Source organism: Lepidochelys kempii, chromosome 9 (genome assembly GCF_965140265.1).
Source record: "Lepidochelys kempii isolate rLepKem1 chromosome 9, rLepKem1.hap2, whole genome shotgun sequence".
NCBI lineage: Eukaryota > Metazoa > Chordata > Testudines > Cheloniidae > Lepidochelys > Lepidochelys kempii.
The window spans coordinates 34182942-34207955 of NC_133264.1; the positions used below are offsets into that span (position 1 = coordinate 34182942).

At 42.0% G+C, this 25014-nt stretch overlaps 1 long non-coding RNA gene across 2 annotated transcripts in view; it reads right to left on the bottom strand.

Moving 5' to 3' along the window:
- The window catches only part of LOC140916890 (uncharacterized), a 140902-nt gene that overhangs the window by 111553 nt on the left and 4335 nt on the right, over positions 1 to 25014 (bottom strand). Inside the window, exon 1 of one of the 2 annotated variants that reach the window (XR_012160682.1) lies at positions 14256 to 14374. The exons of the other annotated variant lie outside the window; for it this stretch is intronic. This is a non-coding gene — a long non-coding RNA (uncharacterized lncRNA). Of the gene's footprint in view, positions 1 to 14255; positions 14375 to 25014 lie in introns of those variants that run through there. 2 annotated transcript variants of the gene reach the window in all.

Here is a 25014-nt window from a genome sequence, read left to right on the forward strand (position 1 = left end):
CCAAATTCACCCATGCTGCTAGTGAGGGCAAATCCTCTGAAGTTCCATTTACACTACTTCTGAATTTAGTTCCTTATATTTCATTAAACCCTGTTGTTCTCAGCTTCACTGCAAGTAGCTAGAAGACATCGTGTATGTATATGAATAGCTCACATTCTAATTTAAAATCAGGATTTGGAGGAGAACAAAATACTTGCTGAGGATTCTGTGACCTTGCTAGCAGTATGAGTTGACAACTGAAAGATCAGATCTTTAATATTTTCTTCCACAAATCTGTTAAACTTTTGACTCAGGAATTCTGACAAGGACTTGAACTATAATTTGCATGTTTAACACAACAGTCCTAACATAAGCATAACGAAGATGAATACTTCTTTCTTCCCGAGTAAAGCAGTTGATGAACAGAGATATTTTATCATCCCATTTTTAATTTTCATTGTATTCACTTTTGTAAATTAGAATAACCCCAAAAATGCAAGGCAAGAAGAAAAGTATTAGCAAACGTTTCACACAGTCCACTTCTAATATGATGTGCAAACGTATACTCTCTTTCTCAATACTTTCTATCAGTTCCAGCAGTTTTCCCGTTATGTGTATAAGGAATCTCTCACTAACATGTAGAATTTGTCAGAAAGTACCAAAAAAAAGACCAAAACCAACCTTGTGTGCTCACTCACTGTGTCAATACAGCATCAATAATACTGGCTCGTACTCTCCCCACCATTATGTGGTGCGAAGGGCAACACTTTGCAGCCTATTTTTGTAGCAAGTGAAAACAAATCTCCTCTGCAGTTTATTTTCTACCATCAGCAGAGAGCCTAAAGCACTGTGGGAGCAAAGCACGTTACCTAAACAAGTATACAGTCATGAGCAGAGTCAGGTTCTTGCAACATACACCCTTTGACTCTAAGCAATCTATGAACGTCTCGGGAGGGAGCACCAGTCCGGGCAGCTGCTATTGGGGGAACTTATGGCAGCATTGCCAGGGAGCAAGTGTGCTGGGCAGAGGTGTACAGTGCTGTGGCTAAGCATGGAAGATAGTGTTGCATTAGATTTTGCCATTCTAACCTCATTACTGTAGTGGGGCCTGTGAATGACTGTTGCCTTTTTGGTTGGTACACAGAACCATGGCATGATGTGGCACATCTGCTGGTCCTCTGGTTCAGTGGATGATTAAGTTCTCCTGTTAATTGGGTAGGGAGCATTTGGTCCATTATTTTGGAGTATTTTCAAGATCTTCTGGCTAACAGTGGCAATGACTTCACGTCATCCAGGTTTCAGTGCGAGTCATGGGGAAGGGGAGGAGAGGATGATTTCTGACGTCAAGAAACTTAAAATAAAAATGTGAAGCTAGTTACCGCCAAACATGCTGCTCAAGGAGGAATGACCAGAAACGCTACATTTTTCATTGTGTTGCTTAGATCCACATTATCCCTTGCCCTGTTAGGGCTTATGCCAGAGCTCTCAGAAGAGGAGATACCTCATGATTGCTATCTGGTCAGAAAAGCGTCTGTGTCAGGCAATATCAAGCTACTAAAAATGGATGGCAGCTACTGCCATATCTTTAAAGCTATATCCAGGTGAAGTACCGTCCCCAATATTTATGCTATACAATTACGTGTACAGTAAGCAATATCATTTTACTCTTGAAAGAACAGCACTCTGTAAATTCCTACTGTCCTGAACTGTGCAGGAAGACACACATGGCCCTGGGAAGGTGGTTCAACTAGGCTCCAACTTTATTAATATCTGGGAACTATCCAGCAGTAACTCACCCAGTGCAGGTCACCTATCCTTTGTAATCCACTCCCCCAGTGGAGGGCTGCTGTCAGCCCCAACCCTGTTAATTTGGTCCCAGGCCAATGCTGGGAATCCACCATCCACCCCTTGTAGGTTGTGGGTTAAAGGGATGAGGAAGAGAGGTTGTTTGCTTGCTCTACCAGATGTTAGGAGCCCCAACCCCATTCCGCACCTTCTATAGGAGATGCTTTCTCCTAACCCACCTTGCAATTCTACTTTATCAGGGAACCAGACCCCTGGCCACCTGCCAAGTTGTTACAAAATGAGTTTTACAACCTAACATATCCACTGGGTCCCTGGGCTGCTGAGAGAAAGGTGAAAAAACTCACCCTGCCCAAGCCAACCAGTCAATAATGGAAAAATTCCTTTCTGGCCCCAAAAAGATAACTAGCATTATGTCCCACAGCAAGACCCCCAAACTAGGCCCCATTCTAATCCCAAAGGTGAAAAGTGTGGTGCTTTTCTTCCCATTACAACATAGTGACCTCGGGCAAGGGGAAGAGCTTTAAGGCCTCCCACTGGGTGTGCAGGAAGCAGTGGGCATACTTCTGTTCAAGCAGTGAGTCACAGAACTGCTCCAGTACACAAAGAATGTGGGGGGTGGGGAGGAGGGAGGGTGCAGTCCTTAAAGAGGTCCATGGTATTCCTTGATCCTGCTGGCCAAGACAAAGACACACATATCCACACCTCTCTAAGGCTACAGAAGGATGGGCTTTTTTGACAATTTTGAAGAATTAGATTACTCCTCAGGACCCATTGTTATTGTTTCATTACAGATTTTCTGAGATTGCACCCTACAGTTTTTGTTTGAACTTACCTTGTCAAATTAAACAACTACAGTTCGCAATCTTATTGGTTATGTGAATGGATTTATGTCTAGTCCAAAAGCTAGACTTCAATATTAGAACAGAGAGGGTGCCAAGAATGATTCAAATCATGTCTTTGAATGTGTGAGAGAGAATAAGTAGATTTTAATCAAGATGTTATTTTTCTAGTGTCTAAAATCTTCACTGTATATAAATTTGCATTTGTCAAAGATCCCATCTGGGACAGATTTAGCCATAAAATGAAATGGAAAACATCATTTCTAATATCTAGGAAACTCACATACATACAAAATAACCAGTATCCGCAATTGTCTATGGCAATATTCCCAAAATATCTGACTAGCTCTACTGAGAAAAGCCCCATCTTGATTTTTAATATACTTCTACAAAGCCTTGATCCTACCAACACTTATGCATGTGGCTAACTTTAAACATGTGAGTATTTCCACTGAAGTCAATGGAGCTATTCAAATGCTTAAAGTTAAGCATGGGTATATATAGTTTCAGGATTCAGGCCCAAGGTGTTTCTAGTATTGATACTACAGGTAGAGCTCTGTGAATAATGGATTTCTTGGGTTGTTGGCTGTTAAAAACGTTGGGAGGCAAAATTCATTTTGGGTCAACTTTGAAACATATTTTTTCAGAATATCTGGCAAATCAAAAAAGTAAAAAGTTATTTCAGGTCAAACAAAACCGTTTTATGTTTTTGCATTTTTAATGAAATTAAAGGAAATTCTGAACCAATTTGTTTCAACCCAAAAAATATCAAAGCTTTTCATTTTGAAAGGGTCACAACTGAATGTTTTGACTTTGTGGGTTTTATTAAGAGTTTTTCTAACTAAACCTGTTCACTAAAAGCTACATGAACTCAAACTGTTTTGGTGAATTTGAATCTTCATTTTTGTCAAAAAAGGGTTTGGGGCAAAATATTTCACCCAGCCCTATTTTCAAGCTTAATCCAGTCACTGCTTCAAAGCCCTCTTCAGCAGTCAGCTGCTGAGCATCAGAACTTCCTTGAATAATAGAAAAAAAGAGAGCACAGATCATACAAGTAACAAGACCTGAGCTACATGTTTGCAAGAATCGAGGCATCACTGTACTTCAGGAAGCAGTTGTGTTAATGGTTAGAGAAAGCCACAGGGAGCCAAGACATGTGAATACTATTCCCGGCTCTGCCATGAACGCACTGGGTGACTTTGGGAGTCCTTTAGGAAAACAGGACACAGGATTGGAAGCGACCTCTTGGGTCATATAGTCCCTGCTATCACAGGCATCTCTGACATATAATCCTATTCATCAATTTATCAAGTTGCATCTTAAAACTAGTCAGGTTGTTTGCCCCCACTATACCTATTGGGAGGCTGTTCCATAGCCTCAGCCCTCTTATGGTTAGGAACATTCTTCTGATTTCCAGACTATATTTATTCAGGGCAGTTTATACCCATTTGTTCTTGTGCCAACATTGTCCTTTAGTTTTTCTCCTTCAATGGTGTTTAGCCCCTCATGTATTTTATAGAGAGCAATCATATCCTCTCTCTTATCCCCTTTTCTAGGCTAAACAAGCCAAGTTCTTTTAGTCTCCTCTTGGAAGATAGTTTCTCCATTCCCCTGATCATCCTAGTAGCCCTTTTCTGCCTCTGTTCCACTTTGAACATGAGTGACCAGAGTTGACCTCAGTATTTTAGATGAAGTGTTATCAGGGACATTTAGTGCTTCCCTCTCTCTACTGGAAATATGTCACCTGATACATCTTAGGATCACATTTTCTGCCCTTTTTAAAAAACAAAAAATAAAACAAGCAGCCAGGTTACATAGGAGCTCATAGTCATCCTGAAATTAACTAATACACCCAGATCTTTGTCCTCCTCTGGTGTTTCCAACTGATCAGCTCCCATCTTATAGCAGGGACTAATAAGACCTTCTAAGTGCAAGACCTTGCACTTTGTGCTATTAAATTTCATCCCTGTTCCTACAACTACAATTATCTAGAGGCCATCCAATTCTTCCTACATAAGACTCTAACCCCTCCTCTATCTTGACAATACCTCCCAACTTTGTGTCATGAGCATATTTCATTAGCACATTCTTACTTTTTGTGCTAGTCATTAATGAAAATATTTAATAGATCATTCCCAAGACCTATCCCTGAGCAATTCTTCTAGTAACCTTCCTACAGCCTGATAATTCTCCTTTAAGCACAACCCATTGTCTCCCCTTAGCCAGTTTCTTACTCACCTTACAATTCCTGAACTAATCCCCCATTTTATGTGGTTCTATATCAAATGCTTTGTTAAAGACCAGATAGACAAGGAAAATGCTATTAACCAATTTCTTACATTACATCATCTTATCAAAGATGAGTAAACCTAGATCCTCTCTATCTATGAAATGGCTATCATGCTTATTTACCCTGTATGAGTGTTCTAAGGTTTAAGTGATTAACTGAGCTCATTAAATTGAATAATTCAAAGCAGTTAATCAAGTTAGTATCTTTCTGCAGTATCTGTGAACAGATCATGATCTCCTCAAACATTCATTACACAAATTTATTGAATACATCATAATAAACCTTTTTACATTGTTTACTTGGTTTATGGTTTGATCACAAACATTTAAATTGCTTAGATAGGTTGTTTGGATACTCAACAAGGTATTATTTCTGTTCCCTGACTGGATGGACACAACTTCTGATGCAAACACTTGCATAAATGAATTTAAACTATGATTTCCTCAAACAATCGCATGGGCATCTGTACATTTTACCCTATGCTCATTTAAAAAAAAAAAGAAGAAGTAAGCACATGGCCAAAGTGAATTCAATAAGAAATTCAAAATAATATTTCTGGGACATTTCTGCATTTTTCATCCAATTCTATAAATTATTTTATGTTTGTAAAGTGCTTTGAGATCTCATCATGCAAGAGAGTAATTAATAGTAGTCTTGGAGCCCACTCACTCTTAATACGTTAGAAGAGTCAAATTCTAATTAATAGAAAATCAGCTTTATATAATTTTGTATGTGTTTTAAGCCAGGAAGCCTATCCAAATACAAGGAGTTTGAAGAGTGGGTTTCCTGAAATAAGTTCTTTAATGTTGACCTTGTGCCTTTCAGCGTTGTTTTAGCACCCTCAGATTTCATATTTATTGAATGAATTACACAGACTGTAGATAATTCCATTTTATTCAGGAAGAAAGTCATTACTGTCTCAGACACTACATTACTTTCTGGAGCAATCTGATATGGAGAACATTGTACTGTAATTATGGGGAGCTCTGAGGTGTAATTAGTAGTATGAATTCAGACTCATCCTTTTTGAAAATAGTTCAGTTTTTGCATACCTAACTAATTATTTCATTTTTCAGTGACTGAAGATATCTCCCATTTACTCTGCCGTGCTTCATGCAAGATGATTAAGAACACTGAACATTGCAGTTAATTGTTTCCTATTCAATTAACACTGTGTTCCAGAAGAGTGACTGTTTCACTGATGTATAAAATAGTTCCCAATTTTAGAAGCTGCAAGGTGGGAGCTATGTGGCTTGAAGAGGGGAAAAGGTGGGTGGGCTTAATTTCTGAAGTAAGAAGCAGTCTTAATGATCATTAAAAAGGCCAAACATTCATCGAATTATCAAATTTTTAAAAACTGGCTTTCACTTCTAAAGCATGTTGTCAATTCTCAGGGTATTGTGATGGGAAGTTTTGGAAAAATGGCCTCCTATTAAGGTAGCCAAATGATACTGATGTTCATGATTGTCATTTGCCTAATTAATATTATCATAGTATTCCCAATCCTAAATATAGGGAATCAATACCACAAGTGCTCTGATAAGAGTTGCAAAAGGAGAGTCGTCTAAACCATCATTTGGAAGAAACCTTATTTGAGGACCCGGCTGGGTTTGATATGTGAATAAGTAAACTGAACCCTGCAGTTATGTTCACAGGGGATGGAAATGACCCAACTCCTGCAGGTTGACTCACAATAGGCATTCTCCAGCCTTGTCACACTGTAGATCATGCCATGAAAGACAGACCACCTTATAAGAAACAAGGTGGGTGAGGTAATATCATTTATTGGACCAACTTCTGTTGGAGAGAGATTTCAAATGTACACACAGCTCTTCTGGTCTGCAACCGGTATTCAGTGTCACAGCTAAATACGAGGTCAAACAGATTGTTTAGCATGAGTAGTTAACGTATTACAAGAGACCAATCAAGGTGAAGTGATCTGTTAAGATCTCTCCAGTCACAGAGGGGAAGCTGGTTAGTGGGTTTTAGATTGTTATAATAAACCATACACCCAGTGTCTCTCTTTAGCCCATGATTTTTAGAATCTAGCAAAATTATGGATTTAAGCTCCTTGGCTCATTTTTTAATGCTGTTGTGCAGGTTTCTCTTTGAGGATGAGGACTGAGAGGTTAAATATGCGGTGATCACTTTGTGAAAAGTGTTCGCCCACAGGTGATATGGTGGTTTTGTCTTTTATCATTTTTCTATGTGGATTCATTCAAGAGTATAGTGATTGTCTCATTTCACCCACATGTTCACCCTCATTTCACCCAAATGTTATTGGGGCATTTAGTGCACTGGATGAGGCACACCACAGGTTGTGATAGGCATGTGTAGGACCCATGGATCATGAAAGGTAAGTCATTGGGGTATTGAGCATCATAACAGTGGAGATGTCAACAGGTTTTGTATCTGTTGTTCTGGCAGGATCTGATGCAGCTTTGAGTTGATGTGTCCTGGTCTGTGAGGAGCTTGCCTCTGATGATGATCTTCGGGGGTAATTGTCTAAAGGCCAGAAGAGAAGGTTGAGGAAAGATGTGTTTCAGGATGTGATCCCCATCAAGTATGGGTTGTAATTGTTTGATGATATGTCTTGTCTTTCTCACCAACAGAAGTTGGTCCAATAAAAGATATTAACTCACCAACCTTGTTTCTAACATCCTGGAACCAGCATGGCTACAACAAAACTGCAACCTATCTCCACATCAAGCTCCCATCCCAGTTCCCTAAACACTTCCACTGCTTAGTTTTTGAAATGTTTCATTCTGCAGACTGTAAAGAAAGGCTCCTCAGTCCACTGATGATCCAGCTCCAACGGTTTGAGTATCACTAACAAAGATTTTATTTTGATGAATTTGAAGGGAGCACTGCCTCCCACAGAGAGCCTCTAGTCTCCCATTTCCCTTTCCTTCCCCACAAGATGATCAGGAACCAAACACACACTCAGTAAAGTGATCATCAAGGGTTAACTCGATTACTCAGAGTATTAAGGGGGTGTCATTCTCCACCCCTCTCTTACTTCCCATGTAGGTAGTAGGTGTTTTCCCTCTCTGTTTTGTTATGTAGTTGAATAAAGCACCAAGTTCCCAGCCTGCGGTAGTGCATGTAAAGAGTTTCTTGTGCAATGAGAAGTCCATTCATAAAACACCTCCCCCCTCCTTTAGATGGCTTCAAAAGTAGAAAAATAGTCAGAAAATGGGAATTTGCATGCCTGCCCATGCACACCCTCCAAGAAAAGTTAAGTTTTCAATTCAAAAAATATCAAAAGCTAAAAAGTTTTCAGCCAAAAATTATTTGATTTGGAAATGCCACCATGGTGCCTCATGCTCTCTTCTTTGGAGACTGGGCTTCCTGGCTGGACTACATGTCTCATGAGGATGCACTGCAGTTTTCCCTCTTGGTTCTCATGTGGCTGCAGTACATCCTCATGGGAGATGAAGTCCAGCTGAGGAGCCAAGTTCATAAAAAATGGGAGCATGAGGCCCCTGAACTACAAATCCTATGAGGCACTGTGGTGGCACATCTGAATCAAAATATTTTCATTTTCAGCTGAACTGTTTCAGTTTTATGGGGTTCTTTATTTTTTGTCAAAAAGACAAAAACAAAACCAGTTTCCACTGGAAGCAGATACTTTTCCACTAAAAAATTCTTTTGTACAAAAATCCAAATTTTCTGTTGAAAACAGTTTTGACAAAAAATTTTCAGCTATCCCTATTCAAAAGCCCTGGGACCAGTTGTTGAAGTGAAGGAACTTCACTCATGACCACTTGAGTCATAACCTGAGAGAGTGGATGCATGGAATGTTAATAGTGTCATCAGTGAATTTAATCAGTATTTATATTTCTGCTGGCACCCACATTGTGCCAGGCACTGCCCACACATACACATGAGAAATCATTTTAAGTACCAAGGACAAGAAAATGCTATGCACAACATTTCCTTCAACAGCTGTATTATTTTTGTAGTTTGGAAAGGTTGCATTACAACCTTCACAAAAGTTATTGAACAAGTAATGAGGAAAGCTATATAATATACCCTAATATACTGAACTATCAATGCAACAAATCAAGTTCAATATTCATGATTCATCTTTGTCATGATAATGACTTTTTTTTCCTCTTTTAAATAGCAGGAGCTCATGGAGATGGGTTAGGGCAACACTCAAATTTATCTCTCTCCTTTCTGCTGATCTGTCCTTTAAAAATATCTTCCATTATACTTGTTATTTTATTGCACACTTTAATCCTACTTCCTTGAACAAGAGGTGTTTTATATATGTCTGCTGACAAAACAAATCGCTGTCAAAGATGACATTTTCATGTTCATAGCCTCCAGATTCCATTGAGTTTCATTAAGCAGCTCACCAAAATCAAAATCAATTGCACTGCTTTTGCTGAGCTCTATTATTGCTTGTTGTCCATAAGCAAGAGACAATATTTGCATACATATTATACTGTAGATACTAGGGCAAAATGTGTTCGGCCATGAAGAGCTAAACAATCAAAATTGCAGTAAGAGAGTGCACCTTCAGAAGGTTGTGCAAAACCATTAATATTGAAGGGGCATCTAACATTAGTACATCAACCAAGATCGGCAATAAGAACTCCATACTAGTCATGGTAATGAAACAGAACCCTGGGCTGTTTTGTCTTTTAAAAAACATGGGAGCATATGTTCAACTGTGAATGGGAACACTCATCACCGGTGCTGCCTTGTGTCAGGCAGGGGTGTGGGATGTTGTCCTCCTCCCAGGTGATGCCTGTCTCACTATAACTCCCAGGTCCTCCCTGACCCACTGTAGCTCTGCTCTGTGTACTCTTTGGGGTACACAATGAGTTCAATGATGAGGAGGTCTTCAGAAATCAGCAAGGGTTTCAGAGTTTCCCTGATGGGTGGGAGTAGTGGGATATGGACCATTATACCTTCAGAATCTTCCCCAACTAGGTTCCCCACCATGGGATAGACTGCTATTGTTGTCCCCTCTTTAGGGACTGGCAGGGAAGCCTGGGCCCATGCTGTCCACCAGACTCTGATCCAGGACCCAATGGTTGGCAGCTAAGCCCTGCACCTTGGGGTGCTACGTAGCTGACTCCCTGGATCACTTCCTATCAGTGCCCTCTCTTCTCCCAACATAAAGTAAATAACTGAACACAGAAATAAAGTTTATGACCTTCAAAATGTCACCAGTCCCTCCTTTGCAGGCTGGGTCAGGTCAATATCACCAGACCTCAGGCAGCAAGAGCATCTGTGGTACTCCTTCCCAGGAGTTCAGAGCTCAGTTCACTTCCCCTGTAGAATCTTAGAATCATAGGGTTGGAATGGACCTCTGGAGGTCATCTAGTCCAACCCCCTGCTCAAAGCAGGGCCAATTCCCAACTAAATCATCCCAGCCAGGGCTTCATCAAGCCTGACCTTAAAAACCTTTAAGGAAGGAGATTCCACCACCTCCCTAGGTAACCCATTCTGGTGCTTCACCACCCTCCTAGTGAAAAGGTTTTCCTAATATCCAACCTAAACCTCCCACACTCCAGCTTGAGACCATTACTCCTTGTTCTGTCATCTACCACCACTGAGAACAGTCTAGATCCATTCTCTTTGGAACCCCCTTTCAGGTAGTTGAAAGCAGTTATCAAATCTCTCCTCATTATTCTCTGCTGCAGACTAAATAATCCCAGTTCCCTCAGCTTCTCCTCATAAGTCATATGGTCCAGCCCCCTAATCATTTTTGTTGCCCTCCGCTGGACTCTCTTCAATTTTTCCTTCTTGTAGTGTGGGGCCCAAAACTGGACACAGTACTCCAGATGAGGCCTCACCAATGCCGAATGGAGGTGAATGATCACGTCCCCCAATCTGCTGGCAAAGCTCCTACTTATACAGCCCAAAATGCCATCTGCGAGCCACAGAGCTATTCTCCTTCCCTTTTCAAGCTGCACTTCCAGTTAGTGAAGGCTTTGTACGTGTGGTGTGGCAGGGCGGCCTAGGCCCAGAGCAGCTTCTTAACCCTTTCTTCTCCAATGTAGTGTTTGTATACCCCATCACATCGATACACGCTATTATGAAATGGTACATATTATTTATAAAGCTAATCTGTTAAAAACTCAAGTGCAATAAGTAAATGCTATGCTCTGAGAATACCCTTTGCAACCCAAATAACTGTAAGACATTATCTATCTGCTTATGACTCTTATCACTGTGGTATCTGAACGCAATCTTTAATCTATTTATCCTTATAACAACAGTGTGAGGTAGGAAAGTCCTATTATCCCCATTTTACAGATGGGGAATGGAGGCACAGATTTTTAAAGGTATTTAGGTGCCTGAAGATGCAGATAGGCACCTAGTGGGATTTTCAAAAGTGCCTGAGTTAGGCACTTAATTCAGGCAAACTTTTTTCAACTAAGATTATTCATTAAAAAATGCAATTTTGTGTTGACTGAAACCATTTGTGAATCTCGGTTGAATTCAACAAATTGATCTGAAAACAAATGTGGGAAAAATCCTAAAAATATTAAACGTTTTGTTCAGAAACTTGGCTAGATTAAACTAAGAAGCCCCCATAAGGGTAAAAACACCTGAAAACATAACAAAAACATTTAGTTCCACCTGAATTTTTTGGATTTCTGTTTCTGTGAGAAAAACTGAAAAATGGTCATTTCAGTTCGACACAAAACTTTCTTTTCCCCTTTCAGTTTTTGGTTCAATCACCAAACCAAACCAAACAAATCAGTTATTCACCCAGCTCTAGTTTCTAGGCCTCTATTTCAGAACCCTGAACCTCTGTTTGAGCTATTGTGTTGAACTTATAACTGAGGAAGCTTTGAATCTCTTTATAGAGCAGATCTTGCCTCCTCTTTGGCAACTGCAGAGTCTCCTAGACACAGTGTGGTTCTGCTAGAAGGGTAATATGAGAATTTAGGGGGCCTGTCCAAGAGTGCTGAACTCCCTGCATCCTATAGAACAAAAAACATAGGGGCTGTCTGCACATAACTACACAGGGAAGATTGGTGGGTGAGATAAGGATAAGGCAGGAGCAGAGCAGGCAAAATTAGTGGATTGGTGGACTGGAGAACAAGAGCAGAGGTTGTTATTGTAATAACTACCATGGAGTGCCTGTGGGGGCAGAATTCCTTACCCTCAATCCCCCAAACCTCTCTGCACCAAGCTTGGCTATTTGGGCTTGGCATAGGGTTGGCTTTAAGGGCTTTGAGCCATATTCATCTCTGATTTAACTCCAGGGTGTCAGTGAAGTTATACCAGGAATGAATTTCGCTTTATATTGAGCACCAGCATGTGCATTTCAGATCAGAAGGGCCTACTTTGCTGAAATGTATTGTGCATCATCTTTTACAATAAACAGACAGTAATTTGGCCTATGGAGCACAGCAGTGCCAAATACAGCTGAAAGATGAGTCTTCAGTGTGCAGCACCATGTTAAAAGTCTCATAATACAGTACTTAAAACTGCAACCATTGCAAGTGACCCACTCATATGTTTTGGATGGGGAAAAAATGCCCTCTAAACATTTCAGTGCAGGAGTTTTCTGCTGAAAACATTATGCAGGGAAATATCAATTAAGGTCAAATAAGGTTGGGCTAATCTGGTGTGTAAATCTGCATTCCAGATCATAAATTTTGGACCAGATATTTAGCTGGTGTAGCCCAGTGTCACTATATCATTTTATGTCAGTTGAGAATGAGGACTTTGAATGTATTTTGTAATTCTTATACATGCACCCGGAACAAGGAATGGAAATATTTTTAAGATATCTAAATTAATAAAATAAATCTGTTTGGTCTCAAAAAATAAAGACCTTCATGAAAGTCAAAGGGAAAAAAAGTGTTTAAGAGCATGGCTTATCATTGTGCTCCTTCTACTCGTTAAATGTGAATTAGTGAGATAGGATAGTTCTGCTCCACTAACCACATGCATAAGCAGAATTGAAGTCTTCCACAATATGTGACACATTGTGCATTAATAGCTTGAATAACTTAACATAAATGGGATATCTTACCACAGAGACTTGCTCGCTTGCTCTGTTAAAAGAAATCCCCTCTCTGTTACATGTATGACAATACTGTGCCGAATGCATCCAGAGTTTAAAGTGCATAACATAGGAGGATGTCAGGGTCATTGCTGTACACAGTACTGATGTGAATTAATGACAGTAAAATGTGTCCACAACTGTTAAGACAGGGATCCAAACATTTCACATATTGCCTGGGAAGTTTTACTTTCCAGGCTTTTTATGTAAAGAAGGTCAAGACTATCAAGACTAACTGACATCCTGATTTTCTATGGACTCCTCATGACTGCCCTCCCTAATACAATGTAATAAAAACCAGAAACTAAATTGCAAACCTTGGGAGTGACTTCAGAGCTCCATGCCTGGATTGGTCTAGCCAATCTGAGTAGAGACCAGGACTGCTGAAGTAATATTGTCTGGTGTTTAAAATACAGGCCTAGAGTCAGAAGTTCTGGGTTCTAGTTCTGTCTTGTTATGGAACCTATAGCAAGTCACTCAACAACTCTCATGTAGTCTAGCCTACATAGATTCTTGCACCCCCTTGCAGCTGAGTGAGTGTAGTGCAGCTCGTTAAGTGATGTGACTAACAGCTGTCACACTTTGTTTTGTCTCTCTGTGTTCTTACCTCAGCTTCAGTTTCCTCACTGGTAACATGGGGATAATAATCCCTCCCTAATTCTTTCACAGGAGTGTTGTGAGGCTTAATGTCTGCAAAATGTTTGAGATGTACGGAGCCTTCTATATGGACAAGTGCAAAGTATTGTTAGGCAATATCAGTAACTGAACCTCACTGCTGTTGCTAGAACTTCACTCAACCACAAAGAGACTAACTTTTCAAGAGGAAACTGCTACAACCAAAGAATATTTAAAAGAACTTTGTTTTAAATGTGATTTTAGAAAAATAGTTCTGAGAGAGACGACATTTTATTCATGTTACAAGAACCTAGATTTAGTCAATATTTCAGTTATAGTTTAATAATTGAAAGATTAATTTTGCTGAATTCCTTTGTTCATTTTCAAATTCCCTGCCATCCAAGCAGAACCAATTTCAAATCACATAGCCAAGAGGGGTGTCCAATCTTATTTTCCAGTACCCAGCACAAAGTTTACTGCAGTTTACAAAGTAACTAAAGGCTTTTGCTAACTTAGGTCAGCTACCTGATTTTGTCAGAATTTTGGCACAAGCTTGATCTACATTACAGTCTTATGTTGGTATAACTATGTCACTCAGGATTTAACACACCCCTAAGCTACACAGTTATACTGACCAAACTCCTGGTGAAGAAAGCGCTATGTTGACGGGAAGTGGAGTACCTACCTTCTCCCATTGGCATAGGTAGTGTCTTCACTAAGTGGTACAATGGCACAGCTGCATCAGTGCTGTATGTGTAGACAGGCCCACAAAAGTTTGTTTTCCAGAACGATTGCAAGATTATTGCAGTGCCCTTCCTGTATATACATATGAATAATGAAATTGTAGGAGGGAAAAGAATCAAACACCAATGTATCACAGCATGTCAGTGTGTACATACATGTATGTCATAGAATATCAGGATTGGAAGGGACCTCAGGAGGTCATCTAGTCCAACCCCCTGCTCAAAAGCAGGACCAATCCCCAATTAAATCATCCCAGCCAGGGCTTTGTCAAGCCTGACCTTAAAAACTTCTAAGGAAGGAGATTCTACCACCTCCCTAGGTAACGCATTCCAGTGTTTCACCACCCTCCTAGTGAAAAAGTTTTTCCTAATATCCAACCTAAACCTCCCCCACTGCAACTTGAGACCATTACTCCTTGTCCTGTCCTCTTCTACCACTGAGAATAGTCTAGAACCATCCTCTCTGGAACCACCTCTCAGGTAGTTGAAAGCAGCTATCAAATCCCCCCTCATTCTTCTCTTCTGCAGACTAAACAATCCCAGTTCCCTCAGCCTCTCCTCATAAGTCATGTGTTCCAGACCCCTAATCATTTTTGTTGCCCTTCGCTGGACTCTTTCCATGTACATGAATCCATACTACATCACAAACAAATGGTATGACAAACTAGCATAAGAAAAGATTGGATTAGTGCTAACAATGCACCATGGACTCATGCCACTGTGTGTAACATATATGAATGGTGAAGGTGGTGGCACACTAGCATACCACACTGTTTAGGGTGGATTTTAAACGTGATACTGGAGCACTAAAAAAATGAACAATCCTGGGGAAAATATAAGGTATATTATCAACAGCATCCTACAATTTATCATTAGTTTATATTCTGTGTGTCTATATTGTGTGTACATGTGGACACACACATAGAGAGAGAGATTAATCAAACACGCCTCAGCCTAAGTACACCTTCCTTGTACACCTCAATTTTTGGATGCTCTACTTGAGACACATGGGGCTGATTTTCATAGGTGGTGAAACGCTTACAGAACAAATGTGTGCACCAGTACTTGGTTTGTTCTTTAGTTATGGTCTCTTAGTTCCCGGGCCTAAGAGAGGCTGGAAGTTTGGAAGAGATGGAATATTCAGCTCATGTAGAGCCTCATGTTGCTCAATCATAGATCCTCTGACCAAATATCTGGGAGGCAGCATGATGAAGTGACAATAACACCAGACAGGCAGGAGACCCAGTTTCAATTCCTAGCCCTGCCACTGATCACAGTGTGACTTTGGGCAAACCATTTAATCTCTCTGTCCCAGCATTTCCTCATTATATATATGTGTGTGCGCATGTGTGTATGTGCGAGCGAGAGAGAGAGCACATGTGCACACAAACACACACAAATGAATGAATGGACCCAAAAGCCAACCGCACTTTATATTTCAGCCCCTTTTACTGATCATTTTGTATGTTTCAGGAAAAAAACAATTTCTCTTTAGTGCACTCTTAAAAAAATGATTACAGAATTTACTATGCAGTAAACCCACCGTGCAATCTGAGAGAAATATGATGCACACAGATTATTATGGATCATGTTCTAGAATAGTTTAAATAAAACAAGAACTGAGCAACTAATGGAAACAAGAATACTAATGTGAAATAAATGAAGCTATTCACATACTTTGTGGCCTAATTGATTCCTAATGGTTTAATTCCTTTGCAGTCACTACACCAAGATGAACTGGGTCCCTTGAGACACTGAAAGATTTAATGCAGTAAAATGAAATAATTGCATGACTCTCCTAGTCAACAGTCTGCAGAATAAGGGAACATTTTTGAGGAATCTGAGCACAGAATAGGCGTTAGGAATTCTGCATTCTACTCCTGGATCTTGTACTTTCTCTGTATGATCTCGAGCAAGTCACTTAACATCTCCATGCCCCATTTTTTTCCATCTGCAAAATGAAAACAGTAATATGACTCACAAGAGTATGTTATGAGGCTTAAACTTTAGCATGCCTTGGATATTAGCTGCTATGAGGTACTTCAGTTGTTCCTTGTTGTATAAGAAAGGGAACGGAAAAGAATATTACTAACAGTAGCTTTTACTTCTCCTAGGTGTATTACAGAATTAAAAAGCCTGACCCTCTGTTCCATTCTGGTTGCTTTGTGCTGTTATGGTGGCACCAAGTAGACAGAAAGCTGGCTTAACCATCCATCTAAGGATTCTCTTACATAGGAATCCCTGGATGACATATAGCCACCACAGTAGCTCCTACTCTACACTTCCCCCCACCTCCCACAGTCGCCTTCGCCTGGTGGATCGTCATCTGTTAGAATGTGCTAACGTGGAGCAGAACCTAAGGACCAGACTTATGCCAGAAACTGTCTGGGTCCTGTCTCTTGCAGCACCTGGAGGACTGGGGAGCTGCAAAGATGGCTAAAAGTCACCTTTGCCCTCCCTAACCGCACAGTGCAGCACCGAGTGCCAGAGAATCTGGCCCACAGTACATTTACATCAAATTAACACAGAATAGTTTTTAAAAAATTGAAACGGGGGTAACTAAAGCAAGCAGTGAAACCTCATTTTTATGATTATGCACAGCAATTAAAGAGGAACTGAAGTTTCTTTTATGTCAGTAGGACACAGTAAAAGCCAAAAGGCTTGTTTCTTCATTATTACTTTTATTCATTTCATACTTTAGCGAGCAACTTGAAAGCCTTGGTAGAACAAACAAGTTGCAATTGCACTTTAAAAGCTTAAAACCAAGAGGAATTATGCTTAAAACAAGAGGAAGCAACAACTTTGTTACCTGTGAAACATACACCCTGGAAAATGTAATATCTAAAAAGTGGGCTTCACACTAAATACTGCACCAGACCCAGATCCAAATTTCAGATCAGGGGTTTTGATTTGGGCCTCTATCTAGTAATATCCTTTACTTCAAGTCTTTAATATGGATCTCCATGTACTAGAGAGATCAGGGGAAATGATTCATGTTTTTCTTCCTTCTGTAATTAATATATTACTGTGACAGGTTTCATTCGGTCCTCTGAGCCCCTAGGGGCGATGGAGAGCTATGATCCCACTGGCCGGCCTCAGTCACACCTCTCAGGTGCTGGGGAATTAGCGGGGAAGGTGTGCCGGCCCGAGTCTGCGGCGCGCCCCTCAGGCAGGGGGGAGCGCCGGCCCGAGTCTGCGGCGCGCCCCTCAGGCAGGGGGGAGCGCCGGCCCGAGTCTGCGGCGCGCCCCTCAGGCAGGGGGGAGCGCCGGCCCGAGTCTGCGGCGCGCCCCTCAGGCAGGGGGGAGCGCCGGCCCGAGTCTGCGGCGCGCCCCTCAGGCAGGGGGGAGCGCCGGCCCGAGTCTGCGGCGCGCCCCTCAGGCAGGGGGGAGCGCCGGCCCGAGTCTGCGGCGCGCCCCTCAGGCAGGGGGGAGCGCCGGCCCGAGTCTGCGGCGCGCCCCTCAGGCAGGGGGGAGCGCCGGCCCGAGTCTGCGGCGCGCCCCTCAGGCAGGGGGGAGCGCCGGCCCGAGTCTGCGGCGCACAGTTCTGCTACCCAAGGCACCGACTCCACTGCGTTCCAGCCCAGGGCCCGGTCAGTGGCGGGAGGCGAAGGTCCTGTCGCTGGGTCAGCGGGGCCGTCCGTGCCCGCTGACCAAACACACCCACCCCACGGTGCCGTTCTGCCCCTGGGCTACTTCCTACCCGGTCTCTCCGGCAGGTCTCTCCAGTCCCTCCAGCTCGTCCGGGTATTCCGCTGCTGGCAGCTCCAGCCCCCCCTCTGTGTCGGACTCACGCCGGCCCGGGCTGCAGCCGGGCCCCTCCAGGTCCTCCGGGTACTCAGCGGCTGGCAGTCCTGGTTGCCACAGGCCTTCCTCCCAGTCAGGTTCCTCCTTGCCCAGGGCCTCACCTGGGTCAGCAGCAGGATCACGAGGGAGCAGCCAGCGTCTATCTCCCTCCCTGGTGCTCTCTTCACTGGGCAAAGGGCCCCGCCCTTTGTACTTCCTGTCCCACCCCTCCCCTCCCGGGGATTGGTGGAAGCTTGGCCTGGCCCCGCCCACTCAGGTGGGGTGAGAGTGGTGGCTCTTTGCCCTCTGGTTCGGAGGAGAGCCACCCTGACTCCCTACAATTACCTAAAGATATTTATAAATATAAATAAAGAGACTGAGTGATTGACTGACAGGAATTTTTAACTCCTTTTTTCAACATTCAGAATGCTGGACATTACAAACATATAGAAAGAACTGCACCAATTTTTAAACAGCAAAAGCCCAACTTTCCCTTCACTTTCCTTTTTATTTTGTAGCCAGGAGTTTCTAAATAAAAAGCATTTCATGCTGGCTGATTGGTTCTGTAGTTTCCTTCAGCTCAGCTCTCAAACCAGAGATTTATCTGAAGTTTGCTCTGCTTGTGCTTAACTTTGATTTGAAATTCAATCGAAAATATAATTGCCAATAGTTGTTAGAGGCTCAAGTAGAACAGGTCACCGAATGAAAGCTGAGGTTACTTGCTCTGTACAGTAAACAGGAGTTTGAGATGTGTCCCCCTCTGGGTGCTCCACTTGAGGTGCGCATACACCTTCAATCAGAGATTTTTTTTGTCAGTAGCGCTCATTTGATTTGCACATGTGCCCTAGCTCTCCTCAGTGTGGGGTACAAGGATGTATAGGGCTGTGACGAATGGGCTACCCTCAGTTCCTTCTCCACGACAAACACCAAGGAGATGAGTCTCTGAAGCAGAGGGGAAGAAGGGCAGGTACTGGAGCACCCTGAGTGACATACATTTTGTACAGTAACTGGAGTTCAAGATAAATCATCTCTTCTTCAAGTAGTGTCCCTGCAAGTTGGTCCACTTGAAGTGGCTCCCGAACAGGATCTTCTGAAGGATTGGAGCTTTGGAACTTGGTCTAGAACTAACTGTAAAACTGCAGAGACAAAGGCAGCATCTGCCTGAAAAGTGTCAACTCTAGAATAGTGTGTTGAGAGGGTATGGACTGAAGCCAGTGTAGTAGCCTCGCAAGTCTCTTCTTCCATATCTGAAGGTAGGTGTTTCTGGTGGAATCTTTCCTACTCTTCCGGAGAAGTTCAAGAAGTCCTGCTGAACAGGAGAGTTCTAACCCCGAGAACCATCTAGGTACCAAGCCTTGAGCTGCAGTGTGTTCAGGCTGGGATATAGACCGTTAGCCCTGAGTCCTGAGTGAGAAGACTGGGCACCTGTGGAAGTTTAAGGCTGGCCAGGAGGAGAAGCAAAGAAAGTAAGGGAACCACTCTTGTCTTAGCCAGGTTGGTAAAGTCACAGGCAGCAAGCACCCAGGACAGAACAGTACAGCAGGCAGCGACCTGGGGAGCTCACGGCAACCTGGTGGGCTGCAAGTATTTGCAGGCTGAGGCCCTGAGGCAATGACAGAGAAGGTGCTGGGGCCACAGGGAAGTGGCCCAGGGAAATCTACTGAGGATTCTATGGGGGCACCACAAGCAGTGGCCATCTACAGCATCCCTGGGTCGGGATCCAGAGTAGTGGGTGGGCCAGGGTCCAACCCTGCCCCCACTCACCACTGAGGAAGTGGCTGGACTAAGGGACTGCGACATTCCCCAGGAAGGGGGGAGCACAGAGTGCGGCACAGCCAGAGGGCTGTGTCACTGAAGAGGACACTGCAGTCCTGGGAGTGACATGGGTCCCAAAGCAGAAGTGACAGCGGCGAGGCACCACCAAAAGAGGGTACACTGGCGGGAACAGCTAATTCCCATGACAGCCAGCAGGAGGCGCCAAAGTGGTGAGTTCCACCCAGTCACAAAATGGGAAAGACAATCCCGCTAAAGGTAGGAGGATAGAAAGGGCAGGATTGGATCTGGATCATGGGAGTTTTCATGGCCCTTAACCACAGCATCAAAACAAATGTTGCATGTTAATTATGGCAGGGGTCACTGTCCAGGGGAAAATAAGTTAGGTGTTATGGAATATTAAGTTAGAAATATATTTTCCACATCTATTGTTCAGGTTGTTTGGCAGCAGACTTCTGAGACATGAGGATAAATTACCAGCCTAACTTTGATCTCATTTTGCTATCATCCAAATTACTTTTAATAATTTTAGACACCAAGCCATCCTGGAAGACTATTAAATCCCATAGGTGGAGATTTATAATCATTTTAAAGGAAAGAATGCCAATTTGCAGAAATAATTCATAATTCTACTCTTTTTTTTTAATATAGCTTGGAATCCTCCCAAAGCTATAAAGAGAAGGGACAGATAATGAGTTATGAATTTTCCAGAGAAGAAAAAATAACACAAAAGCAGGAAATCCCTGAGAACAATGTAAGAAACTAGAAGAAAGAAACCAAAGCCTTTTCTGAGTTTCATAAATAGGTCTTTGGGTTTTCCATATACCATGCAAGGAAAAGATTGTAAACAAACAAACATCAAGAAATCTAATACAGATTAGATCATTTATAGCTAAGGGATTTTCTAAGTTTCTCAGTGACCTATTATTAGATTCTTAAATGATCTGATAATGATCAAATCTATTCATATAAACAAGTGACTCAAGTTTACCTCCTTACAGTGCCTGGATTTTTTTATTAATATTTTCTTAACATAACAGTATAGATGTTCACAGACATACATGACTAAATTCTACTGACTGACTCAAGCAAATAATTCCCAAAGTGGGAGGGCAGTGGTTTAGTTGACAAGCTGGCTGTAGAGAGGCCACACCAGTAATGCTCCATTGCCTGGGGGTGGGGCGGAGAACAGGGAGATGGTAAGACACGGAGTGATGGGGGGGGAGTGACATGATCAAAGCAGGAAGCTAGGAAGATGTCACTGGCAGCAGCATTTGAAATGGACCTGAATGGGCAAAGTTGCAGTAGTTAAGGCAGGAGAGGAAAAGATTAGCGTAGTCAAGCTGTGAAATAATAAAGGCTCAGTTTAGAGCTTTGGCGATCTGGGCAAAGAGAGGAGTCATGATTTTGGAGATGTTATGATGGAGAAAGTCGCAAGATTCGGCTACATCCTGAATAGGAAGAGAGCAGAGTCAAAATTTATGCCCAGATGATAGGCCTGAGCAAGGGGAAGGATACTGGTATTACCAGTTGTGGCTGAAATTGGAAGAATGGAGGAAAACTTGCAAGGAACAAAGTTTTGGTCATGTTTAGTCTGAGCTCTTGATAGGACAACTGCAAGGTGATATCAGAAAGACCAAGATGTTGTGCTGAATGGAGGCGACAGATCAGGAATAGGCAAGCCTTGCTGTTACAGCACTGGCGTAGGACCCTGGAGGGCTGGGTTCAATTTCTCATTCTACCATGAATGGGACCTGGGGCAAGTCACTTAGTATCTCTGTGTCTTAATTCCCCATCTGTTGAAAGAAAGAAAGAAAAAGAAAGAAAGAAAAATTGTCGTTCACAACTCCCTTGTCAGATACTAAAGGGATAAGAACCATAAAAATATCTGAAGGTAGATTTGAGAGAGACACTGGTATAAAAACGTTAAAAGTTATGAGTGTGGATAAGATCACCTAAAAACAGGGTGTACAGAGGGAGTAGAAAGCAGAAATGTGAAGAAGACCCATCAAATTAGATACTGAAGTGATCAGAGAGGTTGGAAAAAGATGAGGATGGAATCATGAAAGCCACTGGATGACATGATGTATGGAGGTAATCAACCAGGTCGAAGGTTGCAGAGAAGCTGGGGAGGATGAATATAGAGGTGTGAGGATTTAGTCAGGTCATTGTCACTGGAGACTTCAATAAGAGTGATTTCAGCAGTTTCGGAAAAAGGCAGAACCAGATTAAAGAGGATGGAGGCCATAGTTGGAGGAGAGGAACTCAGTGCAGCAGACTGAATGGAGAAGGGGCACAGTCATGGAGAGATTCAAAAACAAGCAGTGGAGGTGGTGTCTCAGAGTGAAAGAGAAGAAATTGTTCTGATGGACTTAAAGTCCTGGAAGGTAGCAGCTCAAGAGATGGGAGAGGCAAGGAGACCTGATCAGTTAAGTAACTTGGTATTCTTTTTGCTCAGTGACTGAATAACAATGTTTTATAAAATGAGAAAACAACAAATGCCAAACAGCAAATAGTGTACTTCCAGTTTGGAAATTCTGCAGATTAATAATCCTTATCTCATCTTTCCATGTTCCCTAATCAGTTTTCTGTTTCATCCCCCATCTCATCCTGCCTGACACCTTACAGTCATAAGCTCTATGGGTCAGGGATTGTCCTTTTATTTGTCTGTACAGCTTCTAGCACAATGGGGTCCTGATCCTCAATTGAGTTTCCTAGGTTAATGTAACACATATTATGTCCACACACAAAATAGAGCATTAAGTTTGCATTGTAAATCACTGAAAAGCTAGGAGAAAAAGGAAATACTGTACCAGCATTTAGGTTGCCCCCGCCAATCATAATTCATCCCCCTTGTGTTCATGGATTATGATCACATAGTGGGTGCTAGTAAGAGGAGCACCCTGTGCACAGGAGATAGTTTCCTTGTTCTCAGTTTTGGTGCCCAGTGCTAAAGCAGCCTGTGGCTGCCTGGATGAGCAATTACAAGAAAACTCCTGTTGAGCCCTTGCTACCCGGGGCTGGAGCACGCTCAGTGCGGGCAGAATCTTCAGAGAATTTAGCTGCCAAATTCTAAGTCTCTACCAGACAGGTGCAAACAGTGAATTTTGGAAGCTTACAACTTGGCCAAATTTGGGTAGATTTTCCCAGGGATAGCAAAAGGCACATCCCTGACATCAGGTCAACATCCCTGCCAAATTTCTAGTGTACCTATCAACAGTGGGAAGACTTTTTAAACAACATTTGTCCATAATATCATTCTGAAACAGCTGAGCCATTAAAATGAAACTCAAAAAAAAGCCTGAGGCAGATTCCTGGCATGGAAAATTTCAGCCCAAATTATTCAATTTTGGCAGAGTTATAGCCAACTGAAAACATGGTCTTCACTGGAAAATGTTGGGCAAACCTAACTATAAGCAGCATTACCCCCACTGCCTTTAATATGGAAAATAATAGAGGAATAAAAACAGTGAAGCCACTAAGTTTAGCCACAAAAATACTGACCAATCTATTCTTGTATTATTTGACCAGGTCTCCAATGAAGCTATTTTTGAGAAGTCATGGGGTAACCACTTCTCAGGCTGTCCATCCAAGCTTAGTTGTACTCAGTATTGTGGTAGCCGTGTTATTCCCAGGATATTGAAGAGACAAAGTGGGGGAGGCAATATCTCTTATTGGACCAACTTCTCTCTCTCTCTCTCTCCCATTCATCAACAGAAGTTGGTCCAGTAAAAGATATTGCCTCACCCAACTTTGTCATTCAAGATTAGGAAATTCACCAGCTCAGAACCTGGTCAAAGTGAGTAACTGGAGCTCCAAACATCTGTCTGAACATAACTCCTTGCAGACTGAATCTCTTCAGCCAGTTTCAATGCTACTTTATATAAAACATTGTAATTTCAAATGAATTTATGAATACACAATATTTCCCAAGAGTGACACGTTGATTCATACAATTGTTCATAATCATATGGTAATTCTGAGTCAAACATGCAGTGTGCCTTGAGTTATAATTAATTTTCTACCTTCTTCTGCCTCACAATTTGTATCCACTAGAATGGGGGTGAACAGCAAACAGTTATTTGTTCTGTGTCAAAGGCTTGTTTGGCACTGTAAAATATAGATACACACACACACACACACAGAGGAAAGACAGTGCCTACCCCAAGGAGTTCAGAGCTTAAATAAACCATTCCAACTGAAGCCAAGATGCACCTTGGGTCTGGTCCAAAACCTAGTGAATTGAAAGACTGTCACTGATGTCAGTGTGCTTTCGATCAGGCCCATGGTGACCAGAAAATTGAACAAGAGTGCCAGGTTTTTAGTTGTCTTTTGTTATAAACGTGTAGCAATGGTTTTAGAACTAGAATGTTTTGTTAAAATGTAGTGAAAATAGTAATTACTAGTGAAAATGATGGTGGAAATTGTTTGAAAAGTCAGTGGGGCTACAATGGCCCATCAATATAATCAGTTTTGTAATCTAGTGTTTCTGACAAGGTGTCTTATTTTCAGTCACTTATCCCAGCAAATATTCTTTTTGTACAGAAAATAGAGGTCCTTAGAAGGCCATTGTTTTCTTTAGAGATATTTTACAAAGTATGCATGATTTTTCCTCTTCATTATCATTTTGCCATCACTGGAGAGTGGACGGGGTGGGAGGAGGGCTGGGAGTTCCAAACATTTGAAGCAGGTTCTTCTGTCCATTTGTGTTTCGTGCATTTTTTTAAATCAGTAGATACGACATCTTGAAAGATGGACTGAAATATTCTCTGCTGCTTGCTGAACATGCAGACACACCAATATAAAAGCCATTCAGTATATCATGTACCACTAAGCCTGAAAAATTAAATTTAAAGATAAAACAGCATGAGCAAAGGATTTTTTATGGTTTCTTCTTGCACTCCTCTCCCAAACCCATTAATCCAATAGATTGCTTCATTTTTTAAAATAAGCCGTTAAAACATTCTTGTCAGCATCTCTGCATGTCATTAGATACCACAGCTATCTTTTCCGCTGCTGTAAGTATGTTGTTTGAATGAAACCTTGAGCCACTGGCTGCAGTATGGAGATTGTATTAGATGGGAAGAACTACAGATAAATGTCTTTCAAAGGGATCTGTGGGCGTGCATTGTCTAAAAACAGCAC